General features: G+C 41.2%; 3 non-coding genes across 3 annotated transcripts; 2 read left to right on the forward strand and 1 right to left on the reverse strand.

The window, feature by feature from the left end:
* Positions 1-974: 974 nt before the first annotated feature.
* Positions 975-1,057, reverse strand: trnal-uaa (transfer RNA leucine (anticodon UAA)). The gene has a single exon. It is a non-coding gene; the product is annotated as a tRNA-Leu (tRNA).
* Positions 1,058-6,967: 5,910 nt separating this feature from the next.
* trnal-uaa (transfer RNA leucine (anticodon UAA)) lies at positions 6,968-7,050 on the forward strand. Its single transcript has one exon. It is a non-coding gene; the product is annotated as a tRNA-Leu (tRNA).
* Positions 7,051-12,116: 5,066 nt separating this feature from the next.
* Positions 12,117-12,199, forward strand: trnal-uaa (transfer RNA leucine (anticodon UAA)). The gene has a single exon. It is a non-coding gene; the product is annotated as a tRNA-Leu (tRNA).
* Positions 12,200-15,997: the final 3,798 nt, after the last annotated feature.

Below are 15,997 nucleotides of genomic sequence, written 5' to 3' on the forward strand. Positions count from 1 at the left end.
CTTATAGCCGCTCCTGCATATCCTCTCAACGGTGCTGGAGCATGCCCCTGCATCTATCTATTATTTTAAAATTATCACGAGATTCAAATGTCTATCTATCTAACCTCTGCTTTATAATTTGTAAAAAACAGGGAAAGCATTTTCTATCAGAACCGCTTTTAATTGCTCCCTGTAAACCGCAGTTTGAACGAAACAGCTTTCCTCATCTCACAGAAAGCCTTCTCGCAGAAGGGCAAGCTGACAGGTTCTGCGGTTAAACAGCCTTTCCTCATCTCACAGAAAGGCACGCTGACTGGGGCTGTGTTCATGTCTCAGTGTGTGTAGAGAGAGAGAGAGAGAGAGAGAGAGAGAGAGAGAGAGAGAGAGAGAGAGAGAGAGAGAGAGAGAGAGAGAGCGAGGGAGACAGAGAGAGCGAGCGAGAGAGAGAGCGAGCGAGAGAGAGAGCGAGAGAGAGAGCGAGGGAGACAGAGAGAGCGAGCGAGAGAGAGAGCGAGAGAGAGAGAGCGAGAGAGAGCGAGTGAGACAGACAGAGAGAGCAGGCACGTGCAGACCCTCCTTCGCTGAGTAAACAGACGCACGTTTTGTGGTTTTTAACTTTTGAAGTTAAAGGATTTTAGGTATTACCTGTAAAGCACGAGATAACTACTTTGATATAAGACTTTAAAAATTAAACAGAGGTAAATAGTATACAGCAATTCCCTTTTAAATCATGTATAAAAAAATCTATCCTTTGCTTTATAATTTGTAATTATAATTTATAATAATGATTATAATTATAATTTGTATAAAAAATCTATCTATCTATCTCAAACTTTTTCTATCAAATACACCACATTTTAAATAATCAAGTATATTTATGTATGTATTTTCAGTTGAGCAAAGGATCCACATTGCGGAAGCGTTTCGCTTAACTTTCTAAAGGCGAGAGCTTTACCCAGACACACAGAGTGAATGGGCATGCATGAATAACAAGCTACCAGAAGTGGGGATTGAACCCACGCGGGCATCTGCCCATTGGATCTTAAGTCCAACGCCTTAACCACTCGGCCATTCTGGTGGTAGAAAAGGCTGTTTTAAGCACTATTCACCATTCTGTGAAAACTGTGATAATTTTTTCAGCTCCTTCAAAAACAGGTGGAGATTCATCTTCTCCATACTTGGACAGCTGAAGCAAAAACAGGTTCACACATAGGTCTTTTAACATAAGTTCATATCTTCCTGTTGTAAAGGTAAAACGTGTCAAAGGGCACACACCTGCTTAAAGAACTCACTCTTCTTATTATAAAGACTGCTTTTAAAAAATACTGTTCTTTTCGGTGTATATGTATGTATATATAAGCGTTTGGCTGGACACCGACCCATTACACAGCTGCCCACTTAAAACGGGTCAAAGGGCACACATTTGCTAAAAGAAATCACTCTCCTTATTATAGAGTCTGCTTTCAAAAAAATACTGCTCTTTTCGGTGTATATAAATAAGCGTTCAGACCGGTCCATTACACAGCTTGCTATTAATATTAGACAGTTTTGCGAACACTTTGAATCCTAAGGATCTAGTCCGAAGGGTCTCGTGTATATGATTATAAACTTCAGCAAATGAATCAAGTTTGTAGGCCTCTGAAAAACTCTGAAAAAAACTCTGAAAAACTGAAACAGTGTTTAAATATTGTTAAATTTTGGATGCTCAGTTATAGACAAATTATTTAATCTAGAGGTAGAGGGCTGCAGGGAGCTCACTGATGGCTCTGGAGACAAAGGATTCGCCGTATGCGAGGTAGATGGCTGTGGAGAGTTAGCGTCGACACTCAAGTTTGCCCCAGGCAGATTAGTCACTCCGGCTCTGGTCTGAGGATGTAAGATTGAATTATCTGCCGCTTTTAAGTCATCAACAAGCGAGTGTTGAAGATGGGCTTTACTTGTACCTGAGGCGGAAGGTTGTATTACTGGACCATTCAATGTAGTCAAGTCGTCGGCAGGTAAGTGTTGAAGTAGGGATCTACTTGTACCTGAGATAGAAGGTTGTGGGGATTTTACAATCATGTCTAGGGCGCTAGGCTGTTGTGAAGGCCCAGGATCTGAAGATGTTCTATCTTCAGAATAGGCTTTCCTCATTAGCTCCAGCAGAGTGTTCAAGACGGTTATTTCATCAGAATTTAGAACCTGGAGCAAATTATTAATGATGTAAAAATTGTTGACCGGTTGTATAATTGGGAATGGTGCTTGAAAAATTTAAGGAGATCGCGACGGTGTGGGGATTTTAGGGGGCTTTATAGAATATTCAAGGTTGTCAGACATCTCTTTTAATAGTCTAAGGTTTTCACCGGATGGTCTTTTCCTACCTTTAGCCCCTCCAGGCTGTTCACGGTCACTGTCGCTGTCAGTGCTGCTACTGCTGCTGCTGTCGCTATACCTGTTATCAGGCATGAGCTAAATTTAATCGAAGGTTGCAGTTATGAACACAGAATATAACAATTTGCAATCAATGTTATTTTAATGGGGTGGCACGGTGGCGCAGTGGGTAGCACTGCTGCCTTGCAGTTAGGAGACCCGGGTTTGCTTCCTGGGTCCTCCCTGTGTGGAGCTTGCATGTTGTCTGCGTGGGTTTCCTCCCACAGTCCAAAGACATGAAGGTTAGGTGCATTGGCGATTCTAAATTGTCCCTTGTATGTGTTTGTTTCCTGTGTTGGCTGGCATTGGCTCCAGCAGACCCCTGTGACCCAATAGTTAGGATATAGTGGGTTGGATAATGGATGGATGTTATTTTAAAGAAAAAAGGAATATAAAACCTATCCTTTAATCTTGGGTTAGAACCATGTAAAAAAGCATACATATGTATCATATATAACCTCAATTCAGGTATGGAAATGTACATAGGAGACTCTGCTTCTACAATTCGAACCAGGAACCGGCGAAGGTCCACAGCCACATGTGCCTGCTCCAGTCTTTCTTGGCGGCTCCGCTCGTTGTACTGCCAAAGGGAATATCGGGTGAATAACGAATTCTACGCCGAGGTCCGTAGTTGGAGTGAGGCATAGATGACAAAGGAGATTGCAGGAGGGCTGAACAGTGGCTGCAATCAGAGAGCGTCGGTAATAGCGGAGGAGAGTGAAGGAGACTTGAACGAAGGCTGAACTCAGAGGGTAGAGGAGAATGCTAAAAGCTGCTGTCAGAGGGTGGCGGTGATTGCGTGGGTTGTAGGTTCTGACAGTTTTGGTAGATTGATAGATTTTCTGAACCGTCCAGCAGTTGCGTTAAAACACCCGGTGGACTGGGATCTGGAAATAAAGTTTGACCTTCTCAGTTAAAGACATGTTTTCACAAAATCTGATGTTATGTATACAACCTATGTTTCTTCGATAAACTGAAACCTAAAATGATACTTACTGCGATTGGACAGATCAGGGGAAGCCCTTTGAGAAGCTGTTTCAGATTGTAAAGGGTTGTCATCTAGAAAACAAAATGCATGCACTCTTTAAAACCACATTTCCCCTTCTAGTGCACGCAGAAACTCAAACAAAATGATCCTATATTAGTTTCAAGGGTAATCCTCTCACCACCGTGAGTCTTATAACAGCTCTGGCTGGATGTCGCTGCAACGGTACATACGCAAATAAATGGCTTGCAACATCTATTACAGTGCATCTGGAAAGTATTCACAGTGCATCACTTTTTCCACCTTTTGTTATGTTACAGCCTTATTCCAAAATGGATTAAATTCATTTTTTTTTCCTCAGAATTCTACACACAACACACCATAATGACAACATGAAAAAAGTTTACTTGAGGTTTATGCAAATTTATTAAAAATGAAAAAACTGAGAAATCCCATGTACATAAGTATTCACAGCTTTTGCTCAATACTTTGTCGATGCACCTTTGGCAGCAATTACAGCCTCAAGTCTTTTTGAATATGATGTCACAAGCTTGGCACACCTATCCTTGGCCAGTTTCGCCCATTCCTCTTTGCAGCACCTCTCAAGCTCCATCAGGTTGGATGGGAAGTGTCGGTGCACAGCCATTTTAAGATCTCTCCAGAGATGTTCAATCGGATTCAAGTCTGAGCTCTGGCTGGGCCCCTCAAGGACATTCACAGGTGGCGCAGTGGTAGTGCTACTGCTTTGCAGTAAGGAGACTGTGGAAGATTGTAGGTTCACTTCCCAGTTCCTCCCTGTGTGGATAGTGCTTTGAGTATTGAGAAAAGTGCTATATAAATGTAATGAATTATTATTATTATAATTCACAGAATTGTCCTAAAGCCACTCCTTTGATATCTTGGCTGTGTGCTTAGGGTCGTTGTCCTGCTGAAAGATGAAGGTCTGAGGTCAAGAGCGCTCTGGAGCAGGTTTTCATCCAGGATGTCTCTGTACATTGCTGCAGTCATCTTTCCCTTTTCTCCTGACTAGTGTAACAGTTGAGGCTGTTATCGACCTCTCGAACCCTCAGGTAGTATGCCAAACACCAGGTAAAAGTCCAAGACTTTTTATTTTTATAATAATACTGTGCACTAAGCACCCTCCACTCCACACTACACATACAAATATCAATAATCAATAATCAAGTACAATAAACACTCCTCCTCTCCCAGACACTTCACCACCCTTCCTCCCAGCTCAGCTCAATGTCTGGGCTTTCCCAGAGTCCTTTTATACTCCCTGACCCGGAGGTGTTTCTGTTCCATTACCCACAAGTCCTTATTCCTTCCGGGTCAGGGTAAACAGTCCTTATCTTCAACCCGGGAGCACGTCGTTTCTTCCTGTCATGGGATTATGACGGACTTCCGGGTTATAGGGCATATAAGAGTCCAAGAGCCTCCCTACAGCGACTCCCAGTGGTCCCCAAGGTATCCAGCAGGGCTGTGCATAAAAACTACAAAGTCCATGAGGCCCTGCTGGAATTTGGGGCCCGTCCATGCTGTCGGGAGAGCTCCTCCTGGCAGCCTGGGGGTGAGGGCCGGAAACTCTCGCTGGCCATCCATCACACTAGTCTCCCAGTTCCTGCCGCTGAAAAACATCCCCACAATATGATGCTGCCACCACCATGCTTCACTGTAGGGATGGTGCCAGGTTTCCTCCAAACGTGACACCTGGCATTCACACCAAAGAGTTCAATCTTTGTCTCATCAGACCAGAGAATTTTCTTTCTCATGGTCTGAGAGTCCTTCAGGTGCCTTTTGGCAAACTCCTGGCAGGCTGCCATGTGCCTTTTACTAAGGAGTGGCTTCCGCCTGGCCACTCTACCATACAGGCATGATTGGTGGATTGCTGCAGAGATGGTTGTCCTTCTGGAAGGTTCTCCTCTCTCCACAGAGGACCTCTGGAGTTCTGACAGTGACCATCGGGTTCTTGGTCACCTCCCTGACTAAGGTCCTTCTCTCCCGATCGCTCAGTTTAGATGGCCGGCCAGCTCTAGGAAGAGTCCTGGTGGTTTTGAACTTCTTCCACTTACGGATGATGGAGGCCACTGTGCTCATTGGGATCTTCAAAGCAGCAGAAGTTTTTCTGTAACCTTCCCCAGATTTGTGCCTCGAGACAATCCTGTCTCGGAGGTCTACAGACAATTCTTTTGACTTCACGCTTGGTTTGTGCTCTGACATGAACTGTCAACTGTGGGACCTTATATAGACAGGTGTATGCCTTTCCAAATCATGTCCAATCAACTGAATTTACCACAGGTGGACTCCAATTAAGCTGCAGAAACATCTCAAGGATGATCAGGGGAAACAGGATGCACCTGAGCTCAATTTTGAGCTTCACGGCAAAGGCTGTGAATACTTATGTACATGTGCTTTCTCAATGTTTATAGTTTTAATAAATTTGCAAAAATCTCAAGTAAACTTTTTTCACGTTATCATTATGGGGTGTTGTGTGTAGAATTTTGAGGAAAAAAATGAATTTAATCCATTTTGGAATAAGGCTGTAACATAACAAAATGTGGAAAAAGTGATGTGCTGTGAATACTTTCTGGATGCACTGTACTGTATATGATAGATATATAGATTTTCATTTTAAAAACAACCTTTACTAATGTGTCACAACAAATTTTCCATTATACATCCGTCCTTATACACAAATAAACACACACATCGTTCATGCGCTTAATTAATCCCCTGCACATTTTAATCCTCGTCACCCCCTTTCATGACTGGTTCAGCTGGATAGATAGAAACATGTAAATATAAATATTTTTATGATAGACAGACTCTTGCACATTATCGGCTATTTGTAACTATCTGAAACACTTTACACAGACGTCCGCTTACGCTTTGTATACAAAGTACTCTTTAACAAAACGCACGCGCAATCCCTACACCAAGATGGATAAAAACTTTTTAAAATCTAGAGACGTAAATAAAAACAGACAGCCTGGTCGAGACAAAAACTTCATTGATTGGAACACCCATTTTGGTAACAGAAAAAACTAATATTGCTTGCTTCAGTAATATGAACATTGTATTTGTACATTAATCATCATACATGTAGATAGATAGATAGATAGATAGATAGATAGATAGATAGATAGATAGATAGATAGATAGATAGATAGATAGATAGATAGATAGAAAACATTTTTCTAATAAGATATTGAAGATACAAAGTTCTGTCTTTCGGCGAAATTCGGACTCATCTTTCAGTATTAACGGCAAGCTGTGTAATGGACCGGTCTGAATGCTTATTTATATACAAATATACTGTACACCGAAAAGAGCTGTATTTTTTTGAAAGCAGACTTTATAATAAGGAGAGTGATTTCTTTAAGCAAATGTGTGCCCTTTCACATGTTTTAGGAACGCTTTACATTTGCAACAGGAAGATATGAACTTATGTTAAAAGACCTATGTGTGAACCTGTTCTTGCGTGAGCTGTCCAAGTACAGAGAAGATGAATCTCCACCTGTTTTTGAAGGAGCTGAAAAAATTATCACAGCTTTCACAGAGTGGTGAAGAGTGCTTAAAACTGCTTTTTCTACCACCAGAATGGCCGAGTGGTTAAGGCGTTGGACTTAAGATCCAATGGGCAGATGCCCGCGTGGGTTCAATCCCCACTTCTGGTAGCTTGTTATTTAAGCATGCCTGTTCACTCTGGGTGTCTGGGTAAAGCTCTCACCTTTAGAAAGTTAATCGAAATGCTTCCGCAATATGGATCCTTTGCCCAACTGAAAATACATACATAAATGTACTTGATTATTTAAAATGTGGTGTATTTGATAGAAAAGGTTTGTTTTAGATAGACAGATAGATTTTTTTATACAAATTACAAATTATAATTGTATTCACTATTATAAATTATAATTATAATTACAAATTATAAAGCAAAGGATAGATTTTTTGATTTAAAAGGGAATTGTTGTATACTATTTACCTCTGTGTGATTTTTAAAAGTCTTATATCGAAGTAGTTATCTCGTGCTTTACACGCAATACCTAAAATCCTTTAACTTCAAAAGTTAAAAACCACAAAACGTGCGTCTGTTTACTCAGCGAAGGAGGGTCTGCACGTGCCTGCTCTCTCTCTCTCTCTCTCTCTCAATACACAATGAGACATGAACACAACCCCAGTCAGCATGCTTTTCTGTGAGATTGGGAAAGGCTGTTTTGCTGCAGAACCTGTCAGCTTGCCCTTCAGGAGAAGGGGCAGGGAAGGGGGTGCCAGCCAACAAACAGGTGTTGGCAGACTGGTGGCAATGCAGAGGCAGCATCCATCAAACTGCTTTTAACACAAACCCTGAACCAATCAGGCGGGTGGGGTAGGATTAAACTGGGCGGGATCAACACCCATCAAATTGCTCTTGACACAAACCCTGACCAATCAGGTGGAGGTGGTGAGATTAAGGCGGGGTCTGGGCGGGGACAGGTTGGAATTCTCCAATCACAGGAGAAGGGGCGGGTCACATCATTTAAATCCACCAATCAGAGGAAAGGGGGCAGGGCCATCAAGTCATCAATCATGTTTGATTGACATTTTGACAGAAACACCCTGCCTTAATACTACGTTTTCACAAAATCTGACGTTATGTATACAACCTATGTTTCTTCGATAAACTGAAACCAAAAATGATACTTACTGCGATTGGACAGATCAGGAGAAGCCCTTTGAGAAGCTGTTTTAGATTGTAAAGGATTATGGTCTAGAAAACAAAATGCATGCACTCTTTAAAACCTCATTTCCCCCTCCAGTGCACGCAGAAACTCAAACAAAATGATCTGATATTAGTTTCAAGGGTAATCCTCTTACCACCATGAGTCTTATAACAGCTCTGGCTGGATGTCGCTGCAATGGTACATACGCAAATAAATGGCTTGCAACATCTATTTATATGATAGATATATAGATTTTCATTTTAAAAACAACCTTTATTAATGTGTCACAACAAATTTTCCATTATACATCCGTCCTTATACACAAATAAACACACACATCGTTCATGCGCTTAATTAATCCCCTGCACATTTTAATCCTCGTCACCCCCTTTCATCACTGGTTCAGCTGGATAGATAGAAGTATGTAAATATAAATATTTTTATGATAGACAGAACTCTTGCACATTATCGGCTATTTGTAACTATCCGAAACACTTTACACAGACATCCGCTTACGCTTTGTATACAAAGTAGTCTTTAACAAAACGCACGCGCAATCCCTACGCCAAGATGGATAAAAACTTATTATTATGTAGAGACGTAAATAAAAACAGACAGCCTGGTCGAGACAAAAACTTAATTGATTGGAATACCTATTTTGGTAACAGAAAAAACTAATATTGCTTGCTTCAGTAATATGAACATTGTATTTGTACATTAATCATCATACATGTAGATAGATAGATAGATAGATAGATAGATAGATAGATAGATAGATAGATAGACAGACAGACAGATAGATAGATAGATAGATAGATAGATAGATAGATAGATAGATAGATAGATAGATAGATAGATAGATAGATAGATAGATAGATAGATAGATAGATAGAAAACATTTTTCTAATAAGATATTGAAGATACAAAGTTCTGTCTTTCGGCAAAATTCGGAGTCATCTTTCAGTATTAACGGCAAGCTGAGTAATGGACCAGTCTGAATACAGTAATCCCTCGCTATATCGCGCTTCGCCCTTCGCGGCTTCACTCCATCGCGGATTTTATATGTAAGCATATTTAATTATATATCGCGGATTTTTCGCTGCTTCGCGGGTTTCTGAGGACAATGGGTCTTTTAATTTCTGGTACATGCTTCCTCAGTTGGTTTGCCCAGTTGATTTCATACAAGGGACGCTATTGGCAGATGGCTGAGAAGCTACCCAACTTACTTTTCTCTCTCTCTCTTGCGCTGACTATCTGTGATCCTGACGTAGGGGGATTGAGCAGGGGGGCTGTTCGCACACCTAGACGATACGGACGCTCGTCTAAAAATGTTGAAAGATTATCTTCACGTTGCTACCTTCTGTGTGCAGCTTTTAAGTATGCTGCACGGTGCTTCGCATACTTAAAAGCTCAAAGGGCACGTATTGATTTTTTTATCTGTCTCTCTCTGCTCCTGACGGAGGGGGTGTGAGCTGCCGCCTTCAACAGCTTTGTGCCGCGGTGCTTCGCATACTTAAAAGCAAACAGCCCTATTGATTTATTTGCTCCTTTGAAGAGGAAGATATGTTTGCATTCTTTTAATTGTGAGACTGAACTGTCATCTCTGTCTTGTCATGGAGCACAGTTTAAACTTTTGAAAAAGAGACAAATGTTTGTTTGCAATGTTTGAATAACGTTCCTATCTCTCTACAACCTCCTGTGTTTCTGCGCAAATCTGTGACCCAAGCATGACAATATAAAAATAACCATATAAATATATGGTTTCTACTTCGCGGATTTTCTTATTTCGCGGGTGGCTCTGGAACGCAACCCCCGCGATGGAGGAGGGATTACTGTATACCGAAAAGAGCGGTATTTTTTTGAAAGCATACTTAATAATAAGGAGAGTGATTTCTTTAAGCAAATGTGTGCCCTTTGACCCGTTTTAAGCGAGCAGCTGTGTAATGGGTTGGTGTCCAGCCGAACGCTTATATATACATACAGTGCATTTGGAAAGTATTCACAGCGCATCACTTTTTCCACATTTCGTTTTGTTACAGCCTTATTCCAAAGTGGATTAAATCAATTTTTTTCCTCAGAATTCGACACACAACACCCCATAATCCATCCATCCATCCATTTTCCAACCCGCTGAATCCGAACACAGGGCCACGGGGGTCTGCTGGAGCCAATCCCAGCCAACACAGGGCACAAGGCAGGAAAAATCCCGGGCAGGGTGCCAACCCACTGCAGATACCCCATAATGACAATGTGAAAAAAGTTTACTTGAGGTTTTTGCAAATTTATTAAAAATGAAAAAACTGAGAAATCACATGTACATAAGTATTCACAGCCTTTGCTCAGTACTTTGTCGATGCACCTTTGGCAGCAATTACAGCCTCAAGTCTTTTTGAATATGATGCCACAAGCTTGGCACACCTATCCTTGGCCAGTTTCACCCATTCCTCTTTGCAGCATCTCTCAAGCTCCATCAGGTTGGATGGGAAGCATCGGTGCACAGCCATTTTAAGTTCTCTCCAGAGATATTCAATCGGATTCAAGTCTGGGCTCAGGCTGGGCCCCTCAAGGACATTTACAGAGTTGTCCTGAACGTACTCCTTTGATATCTTGGCTGTGTGCTTAGGGTCGTTGTCCTGCTGAAAGATGAACCATCGCCCCAGTCTGAGGTCAAGAACACTCTGGAGCAGGTTTTCATCCAGGATGTCTCTGTACATTGCTGCAGTCATCTATCCCTTTATCCTGACTAGTCTCCCAGTCCCTGCCGCTGAAAAACATCCCCACAGCATGATGCTGCCACCACCATGCTTCACTGTAGGGATGGTATTGGCCTGGTGATGAGCGGTGCCTGGTTTCCTCCAAACATAACGCCTGGCATTCACACCAAAGAGTTCAATCTTTGTCTCATCAGACCAGAGAATTTTCTTTCTCATGGTCTGAGAGTTCTTCAGGTGCCTTTTGGCAAACTCCAGGTGGGCTGCCATGTGCCTTTTACTAAGGAGTGGCTTCCATCTGGCCACTCTACCATACAGGCCTGATTGGTGGATTGCTGCAGAGATGGTTGTCCTTCTGGAAGGTTCTCCTCTCTCCACAGAGGACCTCTGGAGCTCTGACAGAGTGACCATCGGGTTCTTGGTCACCTCCCTGACTAAGGCCCTTCTCCCCCAATCGCTCAGTTTAGATGGCCGGCCAGCTCTAGGAAGAGTCCTGGTGGTTTTGAACTTCTTCCACTTATGGATGATGGAGGCCACTGTGCTCATTGGGACCTTCATAGCAGCAGAAATTTTTCTGTAACCTTCCCCAGATTTGTGCCTCGAGACAATCCTGTCTCGGAGGTCTACAGACAATTCCTTTGAGTTCATGCTTGGTTTGTGCTCTGACATGAACTGTCAACTGTGGGACCTTATATAGACAGGTGTGTGCCTTTCCAAATCATGTCCAACCAACTGAATTTACCACAGGTGGACTCCAATTAAGCTTCAGAAACATCTCAAGGATGATCAGGGGAAACAGGACGCACCTGAGCTCAATTTCGAGCTTCACGGCAAAGGCTGTGAATACTTATGTACATGTGCTTTCTCAATGTTTTTAGTTTTAATAAATTTGCAAAAATCTCAAGTAAACTTTTTTCACATTGTCATTATGGGGTGTTCTGTGTAGAATTCTGAGGAAAAAAATGAATTTGATCCATTTTGGAACAAGGCTGTAACATAACAAAATGTGGAAAAAGTGATGCGCTGTGAATACTTTCCAGATACACTGTACATATACACCGAAAATAACGGTATTTTTTAAAAGCATTCTTTATAATAAGGAGAGTGAGTTCTTTAAGCAGGTGTGTGCCCTTTGACATGTTTTAGGAACGCTTTACATTTACAACAGGAAGATATGAACTTATGTTAAAAGACCTATGTGTGAACCTGTTCTTGCGTGAGCTGTCCAAGTACAGAGAAGATGAATCTCCACCTGTTTTTGAAGGAGCTGAAAAAATTATCACAGTTTTCACAGAGTGGTGAAGAGTGTTTAAAACAGCTTTTACAACCACCAGAATGGCCGAGTGGTTAAGGCGTTGGACTTAAGATCCAATGGGCAGATGCCCGCGTGGGTTCGATCCCCACTTCTGGTAGCTTGTTATTCAAGTGTGCCTGTTCACTCTGTGTGTCTGGGTACAGCTCTCACCTTTAGAAAGTTAAGCGAAATGCTTCCGCAATGTGGATCCTTTGCCCAACTGAAAATATATACATAAATGTACTTGATTATTTAAAATGTGGTGTATTTGATAGAAAAGGGTTTGTTTTAGATAGATAGATTTTTTTATACAAATTACAAATTATAATTATATTAATTGTTATAAATTATAATTATAATTACAAATTATAAAGCAAAGGATAGAGTTTTTGATTTAAAAGGGAATTGTTGTATACTATTTACCTCTGTGTGATTTTTAAAAGTCTTATATTGAAGTAGTTATCTCGTGCTTTACACGCAATACCTTCAAAAGTTAAAAACCACAAAACGTGCATCTGTTTACTCAGTGAAGGAGGGTCTGCACGTGCCTGCTCGCTGTCTTTCTCTCTCTCTACACACACTGAGATATGAACACAGCCCCAGTCAGCATGCTTTTCTGTGAGATTGGGAAAGGCTGTTTTACTGCAGAACCTGTCAGCTTGCCCTTCAGGAGAAGGGGCAGGGAAGGGGGTGCCAGCCAACAAACAGGTGTTGGCAGACTGGTGGCAATGCAGAGGCAGCATCCATCAAACTGCTTTTAACACAAACCCTGAACCAATCAGGAGGGTGGGGTAGGATTAAACTGGGCGGGATCAACACTCACCAAATTGCTCTTGACACAAACCCTGACCAATCAGGTGGAGATGGTGAGATTAAGGTGGGGTCTGGGCGGGGACAGGTTGGAATTCTCCAATCACAGGAGAGGGGGCGGGTCACATCATTTAAATCCACCAATCAGAGGAAAGGGGGCAGGGCCATCAAGTCATCAATCATGTTTGATTGACATTTTGACAGAAACACCCTGCCTGTTCAACAGAAAGATGTCTGTAAAACATCAAAGCGATGCAAGTCTGAAACCTGACAATTTAGCTGCAATCAGTGCCAGATAAGGGAGGTTGCAGGAGAGTTTCAAAGATGCACGAGACGTTATTCAGGTAACTCTACAGTATAAACATAAATAAGAATGTTAAATAGTCTTAACACTATCCAAAATACGTAATAGCTAAGCCTAACTTAATTTTTTGCATTTATATAGTGCTTTTCTCACTACTCAAAGCGCTTAGCAATTGCAGTTTAAAGGTCTTGCTTAAGGGCCCAACAGAGCAGAGTCCATATTGGCATTTTATGGGATTCGAACCGGCAACCTTCCGATTGCCAGTGCAGCTCCCTAGCCTCAGAGCCACCACTCCACCATTTGAAGATGAAAACTTTCACTGAAAGTAGTTTTTCTTTCTGAAAGAAGATGTTTAGTGGATTTAAAAGTATTTTAATTGCATTAGTAACGCATCTAATGTAATAAGATATATAATCTTTCTGCTTAATTTGTATTGTTAAAATTGCATTGAGCGCCTGTTTCCTTCCACAGTTCAAACATACACAAGTTAGTTGGACTGATGATGTTCAATTGGCCCCTGGTGTGTGTGTGTGTGATGGGCTCTTGCCCTGTCCGGTGATTGTTCCTGCCTTACACCTGCATAGGCAAAATAGGATTAAGTGTAAAAATGTCAGCATTATTTTCTCTACATACAAACTTGAAACTTAACTAAATGTAAAACTACAATGATGAAATCTTTCTCGATAAAACAGAAGGGCAGAATATAATAGAAAATGCAAATGTGGGAATATTATTTTTTTGTAAATGTTAGTGTTCTGAGGAGATCAGTTTAAGTACATTTGTGAAATGATTGCCTGTTTTACATGTATTAAACAAATAACCAAATCTTTATGAAAATGAAAAAGTTAATATTATCTTTATTACATTTGTATGTTCATGCTTTGCTACCCAAATCCTTCCTGAATGGAGTTTGCATGTTGTCCCTGTGGCTGTGTAAGTTTCCTCCCACAATCCAAAGATACGCAGGTTAGGTGAACTGGCAAAGCTAACTTGGTCATACTGTGTGTTTGGTGTGTTTGCCCTGTAATGAATGGTCGCCCTGTTCAGGGTTTGCTCCTGCCTTGTACCTTATGGCAGCTGGGATAGGCTCCGGCACCCTCCCATAGCCCTAGTCTGGAGTGAGCAGGTTAGAAAATTACATGCCATGTTCATTCTATTAATATATATTTTGTAATAAATTTGTTATGGTGACCTTTATACTGTGTTGTGACATTAGTTAATTTAAATAGAGACTGACCCATTAATATTAGCCATTAGATAGATAGATAGATAGATAGATAGATAGATAGATAGATAGATAGATAGATAGATAGATAGATAGATAGATAGATAGATAGATACTTTATTAATCCCATAAACACTACTATCATTTGAAAACAAATTCCTATGTTTTTTTTTAAAAAATACTCAGTATCAGTATCAAAAATCTGACACATAAAATACTTGTATCGGTATCGATTTCAAAAACAGTGATATCGCCCATCCTTAATTGCTAGCTAAGCAACTCGTGGCGAGAGGTCGAGTGACTCAAACAGAGGCTGGCGCATATATATTGTGAGGGATGGCCGGCCATATATTCCGGCCAACACCTCCAAGCCGCCAGATGGAGCCCTCCCGGCAGCATGGAAGTTCCTCGAATTCCAGCAGGGCCTCATGGACCTTGTAGTTGTTACAACCAGCCCTGCTGGATACCATGGGGACCACCAGGAGATGCTGTAGGGAGGCTCAGGGAATACTACGTGCCCTATAACCTGAAAGTGCGTCCTGGTCACATGGACAAAAGGAACAACGTGCTTCCGGGATGAAGAAAGAGTGGTTTTTTATCCGACCCGGAAGTGCTAAGAAATCACATGGACAGGGGTTCGGGAGCACCTCCGGGTCATGGACTATAAAAGACTAGGAGAAACCCCAGACAAGTGAGCTGAGCTGGGTGGAAGGGTGGCAATGCGTCTGGGAGTGGGAGGATTGTGGTTATTGTATTGATTAGTGATTTATTGTATATGAGTATAGTGGAGTGGAGGGTGCTTTGTGCACATTTATTATTATAATAAATAATAATTGGAGTTTTATCTGGTGTCTGGCATGGTGTCTGAGGGTTCAAGGGGTCACGGGGACCCTTAAACTGTCACTATATATATATATATATATATATATATATATATATATATATATGAAGGCATTACAGTATACATCTACTTAAAAAGGTAAAAAAAGCATGATCTGAACATGAAAAATTGAATATATTCATGGTGCGAGACTGAGGATCAGGGTCTGCTTCCTAAAGATTCTCTGCATCATTTAAACCAGGTAGACAAACGTTGGTATAAAGCACTTTTGTTGTAATGGTAATCTTTCGGCATCCTTTCAAAGATAAAGTAAACACAGCTGTATCAACTGGAAGAATACCTGCCAATTTATCACAGATAAAATTCTTCTGAGCCTAAGAGTCCAAGACGCTAAAGGGCAATGAAGGACTTTCTTCGGCACGTCTTAACGACCTTCGGTCAAAGTCTGCTCAACACTCCAGTGAGTAGATGAAACATCTCGGCAAATAACTCATTTTGTCACAATAAATGTTTGTTTTTCATACTTTTCTCTAAATATATCGTTATTATTTTTTAAACCAATAAGCACTTTTGTTAGAGTAGCTTCTAAGGGTAAGACGAACTGTAAAGTTAGGATATTTCATCAGAACAACCACACCTGTCCTGTACGCCAACAGTATGCTTTTTTCATGTTTTCTTAATATAAAAGTAAATATTGTTGAAAACTTGTCACACAGAGGACTAAAACTGCATGTTA

Source organism: Erpetoichthys calabaricus, chromosome 16 (genome assembly GCF_900747795.2).
Source record: "Erpetoichthys calabaricus chromosome 16, fErpCal1.3, whole genome shotgun sequence".
In the NCBI taxonomy this organism is placed as follows: Eukaryota; Metazoa; Chordata; class Cladistia; order Polypteriformes; family Polypteridae; genus Erpetoichthys; species Erpetoichthys calabaricus.